Genomic DNA, 6364 nt, shown 5'->3' with positions numbered 1-6364 from the left:
GAATGGATGAACAAAGAAATAAACTGGATAATCCAAATACCAAAAATATTCCACCTCCTGTTATTCCAGTTATTCCTACTCAACCAGCTGCTAGACCTGTTCATGAGGTGGCAATCCCACTCACGAACCATGTGACGAGTAGTATTCTAAAGCTCCAACCAGGAGATCAATTTGAATTAAAGCAGAATACGGTGCAATCATTGAATTCAGTGGGGTAATTTTATGTCCTTTCACACAGAGATCCACAGCAGCATATACAGATCTTCTTGGAAATTAGCTATACTTACAGTCCTAAAGGGGTGAGCTCTAACTATATCAGGTTGAAACTTTTTCCCTTCTCTTTAATGGGGGAATCAAAAAGGTGGCTACATGCTGAACCACCACTCTCCATCACTATATGAGAAGATCCAGCTCGTAAATTCCTTATTCAATTCCTTCTATCTGGGAAGACTACATGCTTAAGAAGAAAAATCTTGAGTTTCAAACAAAAAGAAAGAGAGAATCTCTACCAAGCTTGGGAGAGATTTAAGGGTATGCTCAAAAATTGCCTCACCATCATTAGTTAAACGATATTCTTGTGCATACTTTCATTGAGGGATTGGATCCGAACATGAAGATTCTCTTGGATTCAGCAGCAGGTGGATAGGCTAGATGTATAAAGAATTGTACACACAGCTGAATCAGATTTCACAAGGGAACCCTGACTAGCATACAGATTCGAGGAGTACTTCTAGAAAGGTTGCAGGGGTAGTGGAGGTAGATCAGTTTACCACATTACAGGCACAGATCACAGCCATGCAAAATCAAATGATTACTTAGCTTAATCGCATAAAAATGGGTGTTACACTATCAGCAGCCACAGCTAATGTAGTCCAACAGGTGAATTCTTGGTGTGATATTTGCGAAAGTGGTGAGCACACAGTAAATGCATGTTCAGTTAATTCAAATTTTGTTAACTATGTGGGAAACGCAAATCGGCAGGGATAACAAAATTTTGGTAACACTTATAATCCCAATTGGAGGAACCATCCCAATTTCTCATGGGGTGGAAATCAAGCACAGAATACAAATCAATACAAGGGACAAGTGCAACGAAATCCACAGCTGGCTTAGAACAATCAAGCTACTACTCAAACTAGCAATATGGAGGAATTAATGAAGTAATTTATGGCCGAACAAGAGCAATTTTCAATTGAAATTAAGACTCAACAGGCACAGTTTGCAGCTAAGTTAAAGAGTCAATAATTGCTTACGAGAAATCTAGAGTTACAACTAGGTCAAATTGTAGGAGCACAGAATACAAGACCTCAAAGAGCATTACCTAGTAATACAGAGACAAATCCCAAACAGGTTAATGCAGTTACAACAAGGAGTGGGCTACAAACTAAGGAGACAGTTTAGGAGAAGGTTAGTCCCACAATCAATGGTGAGGGTGCTAAAAACAATACAGAGAAAGAAGTTAAGGAAAAAATGGCAAGTGAAGAAATTCATGTGGAGAAGAAGACATTTCCCTTACCTTGTCCTTAAAGGGAAGGGAAGCATCAAGGGGAAGCTAGTTACAAGAAGTTTTTAGATCTTCTAAAGTAGGTTCAAGTGAATCTTTCTCTTGTTGACATTTTGAAGAGTGTGCCAACATATGCAAAATACTTGAAGGACATAGTTGCGAATAAGATTGATCGAATATGCTACAGTTGCACTTACTCAAGAATGTATGTCCAAGATTTAAAACAAATTGCCTTCAAAGCTTAAGGATCCAGGTAGTTTCACCTTGCAGATTACCATAGGACAGACCGTTAGTGCATGGGGATTGCGTGACTTGGGAGCTAGCATAAATCTTATACCCACATCATGGTACCGGAAGATGGTTCTTAGGAGTCCCAAACCCACTACTATTATTTTATAGTTGGCAGATCGGTTACTTTCTAGGGATGGTATTATTGAAGATGTGTTGGTGCAAGTAGGATCTTTAATTTTTTAGGTGGATTTTGTAATTCTTGACTTTGAGGCTGATTTTATGGTTCTATTTATTTTGGGACGACACTTCTTAGCAATGGGACAGTCACTAATTGATGTAGCATCCGAGAAAATGACAATGCGCGCGCATGATAAAGTAGAAATATTTGATGTGTACAAGGTGCTGAAACTGTCAGCTATATATGAGGAGTTGTCATCTATATCAGTTATTGATCTTGCTTCGTATTGGCATTTGTTGTTGTCTGATAATCTATTAGAGCGAGATTTGATGGGTCATGATCTTTATGGAGATATGGAAGCATTAGAATTGGTCCAGGTTATGAATTTAGCAGTGATTGAGACGAATAAAGTGCCTTTCGAGTCATTGAATAGGTAATCGATCTATCACCCAAGGCCTCGATTGAAGAAGCTCCTTACTTGGAGCTTAAGGTTCTCCCTCCTTATTTACAATATGTTTTTATTGGTGATCAAGATACTTTGCCAATTATTTTGTTTGTAGGGTTATCAGATGTGCAGGCAAAGAAAGCCATAGCAGTCCTAAAGAGGAGAAGAAAGGCTATTGGTTGGCAAATATCCGATATTATAGGAAATAATCCAGTATTTTGCATGCATAACATCTACATAGAAGAGGGTTATAGACTGAGAGTATAGCAACAAAGAAGGTTAAATCCTATGATGAAGGAGGTGGTCAAAAAAGAAGTAATCAAATGGTTAGATAGTGGTACTGTCTACCTAATTTTTGATAGCAAATAGGTGAGTCCAGTGCACTGTGTACCAAGAAAATGAGGGATGACCGTGGTAACTAATAATGAGAATGAGTTGATCCCCACATGCATGGTGATCGGTTGGAGGATCTGCATTGACTATCGGATGTTGAATGAAGATACTCGTAAAGATCACTATCCTATTTCTTTCATTAACCAAATGTTGGATATATTGGCGGTACAAGAGTATTATTGTTTTTTGGATGGGTATTCTGGCAACAATCAGATAATCATAGCACCGAAAGACCAGGAGAAGACCACTTTTACCTGTCCCTATGGCATATACGCGTTCAGACGCATGCCCTTCGGCCTATGCAATACACCTGCTACATTTTAGAGATGTATGATAGTGATATTCTCCGACATGGTTGAAGAATTGGTGGAGATATTCATGGATGATTTCTCTGTGTATGGTAAATCTTGTGAAAAGTGCTTGCAGAATCTTAACAGAGTTCTAGCTCGATATGAAGAGATAAACTTAGTGCTAAATTGGGAAAAGTGCCACTTTATGGTTAAGGAAGGAATTTTTTGAGACCATAAAGTGTCGTGTAAAGGACTCAAAGTAGATAAGGTGAAGGTTGAAATGATTGAAAAGTTGCCACATCCAGTCATAGTCAAAGGAGTACGAAACTTTCTGGGACATGCAGGTTTCTATAAGAGGTTCATTCAAGATTTCTCAAAGATTGCACGCCCCATGAGCAAATTATTAGATAAAAAGGAAAAATTCAAGTTCGAAGATGATTGCCAAGAAACTTTTGAAAAACTAAAGAAGAAGTTGATTGAAGCACCTATTCTGATTGCACCAGACTGGAAGTTACCATTTGAGTTGATGTGTAATGCTAGTGATGTTTTTGTAGGAGTGGTTTTGGGTCAGAGAAAGGACAAGGTATTTCGCTCGATCTACTATACTAGCAAAGTGTTGAATGATGCTCAAGTTAATTATACAGTTATAGAGAAAGAGATGTTGGCAGTGGTGTATGCATTTGATAAGTTTAGATCTTACTTAGTTGGCACTAAGGTCATTGCTCATACTAACCATGCTACTATTAAGTATCTTGTGAACAACAAGGATGTAAAACCTTAACTGATTGGTGGATTCTGCTACTATAAGAATTTGATCTAGAGGTTTGAGATCGAAAGGGAGTTGAAAATCAAGTTACTAACCATTTGTCACGGCTAGGAAGTCAAAACCATATTATTGATAACTCTCTTAGCATTAAGGAAGAGTTTCCTGATGAAAAGTTATTGTCTTTGGATGCAGTTGAGTTTCCATGGTATGCTGATATTATGAGTTTAATAGCTTGTGAGGTGTACCCTCCTGATGCCACCTCATGACAAAGGAAGAAATTATTTCATGATTCTCGTGCCTATATTTGGAATGAACCGTATCTCTTTAAGCAGGGTTCAAATGGAGTTATTTGCATGTGTATTCCAGAGGCTGAATTTTTAAAGGTGCTACAAGATTGCCACTCGTCTCTCAATGGTGGAAATCATGGAGGTGAGAAGACTGCTAGAAAAGTACTGCAATCTAGTTTTTTCTGGCCTACATTGTTTAGGGACGCAGTTGCTTTTGTGAAGAATTATGACCAATTTCAAAGGTTAGGCACTATAACTAGGCGTCATGAGATGCCCCTCAATAATATTTTAGAAGTTAAAGTCTTTGATGTTTGGGGGATCGATTTCATGGTCCCATTCACACCTTCAAAAGGCAATTTGTACATTCTTATAGCTATGACTACGTCTCTAAATAGGTGGACGCTGTGACTAGTCCAACTAATGATGCAAGAGCGATGCTGAAATTTGTGAAGAAGAACATATTATACAAATTTGGTACACCTAGAGCGATAATTAGTGACGAAGGTACGCACTTTATTAACACCTGGTTTAAAATCTTCTTGCTAAATATGGTGTCAGGCACAAGGTTACTACGGCGTATCATCCCCAAACAAGTGGACAAGTTGAGGTGTCCAAATGGGAGATTAAGCAGATACTGTAAAAGATGGTAAATGGGTAGCGAAAAGATTGGGCTGAGAAGTTAGATGATGCAATTTGGGCCTACAAAATAGCTTACAAAACGCCCATTGGGATGTCTCCATATCTCTTGGTGTATGGTAAACTATGTCATCTGCCTGTGGAGCTGGAACATCAAGCATACTGGGCTATGAAAAAGTTAAATCTTGAGATAAAAGCTGCAGGGGAGAAATAATTATTGCAGTTGAATGAGCTTAATGAATTTAGGCTTAATGCCTATGATAATGCCAAGCTATATAAGGAGAAGACCAAAAGGTGGCATGATAAACAAATTCAAGAGAGAGTATTTGAACTCGGACAACTAGTTTTGTTGTTTAATTCAAGGCTTAAATTGTTCCTGGGTAAATTGTGATCGAAATGGTCTGGACCTTTTGAGGTGGTGTGAATGACACCTCATGGAGCTGTGGAGTTGTGGAATAAGAAGAAGACGAAAAAGTTCCTGGTAGATGGACAGCGTATAAAGCATTACTAGGTGGATCATCCGAATAAGCACAAGGACTCCATCATCTATGTTGATGAGTAGAACTGAGCTAAATCGTGCCACGACATAAAATAAGGCATTGTGTGGGAGTCAACACACAAATACAATGTAATAGGTAGTTTAATTTTTAGTAGTTGAAGAACAAAAAGAAAAATACAAAAAGATAAGTCGTGCCACGACCAAAAATAAGGCACTTGGTAGGAGGCAACCAATTTTTACTTACATGATTTTGTTGTCTTTGATTGATGTGGAGAAAGAGAAGATGAGAAGATGATGAACATGGGCCTTTGAGTAAGTAAATAGGTGATATATGGTGAGAAAAAGGTAAAGGGTAAGAAAATATGCATTAAAGTATGGGAAATTTAGCCTTAAAAAATTTTTTGGACGCAATTTCCAGTGGACAGACGCTATCTTGACGAGTCACGTCAATATGCATCATGCCCACACTTAGAAAAAATTTCTAAGGCTATTTTCAGTGAACTGACGTGATCTTGATGCATCTCATCAGAGCTTCAATGCGTTGCACGACGCATCGCATTGCACGACGCATCGCGTTGATGCTCATTAGATAACACTTAGATAAATTTTATGGGGAAAATACAGTAAATCAACGTGAACTCAACGTGTCGCATCGATTATCCATCACGATATCTAACGCATCGCATTGGCTCTTTATTTTTGGGTCACTTCTATAATATGACCTTAACCTATTTCACCATTCACCCTAACGCTAGCGCCGCTGCCGCTGCCGCCCCCTTTTTCCTTAAGACCTAAAATTTCACCCATTAGAGTGTAGTCAATTTTTGTCAAATTCCAACAAGCTTTAACTTCATCTTACTTCTTTTCAACCAAAACCAGGTAAGTTTTGCTTTTATTTTTTTAGTCGTATGAACCTATGTGCTTTACTATTGTTTTAAGTTTTATGATCTAAAAAATTGATTGAATTAAAGTGACATATCCAAGGGTTGTGTTTAACTTATTTGAACTTTCATAGAATGATAATTGTCTAATTTGGGTGAGAATATTAGGAGGTGATGATGATATGATGTTATTGCTGGTTTGATATTTCTCACGTGGGAAGCAAATAATTATGAAATGGGATTCATGATTTAAT

General features: G+C 38.0%; 1 non-coding gene across 1 annotated transcript; it reads right to left on the bottom strand.

Moving 5' to 3' along the window:
* Window positions 1–455: 455 nt before the first annotated feature.
* Window positions 456–561, bottom strand: LOC124891768. Its single transcript, XR_007049865.1, has one exon. It is a non-coding gene; the product is annotated as a small nucleolar RNA R71 (small nucleolar RNA).
* Window positions 562–6364: the final 5803 nt, after the last annotated feature.

Source organism: Capsicum annuum, chromosome 1 (genome assembly GCF_002878395.1).
Source record: "Capsicum annuum cultivar UCD-10X-F1 chromosome 1, UCD10Xv1.1, whole genome shotgun sequence".
NCBI lineage: Eukaryota > Viridiplantae > Streptophyta > Magnoliopsida > Solanales > Solanaceae > Capsicum > Capsicum annuum.
The sequence above is the reverse complement of the archived record's forward strand: the minus strand, read 5'-3'. Positions and strand labels throughout refer to the sequence as shown.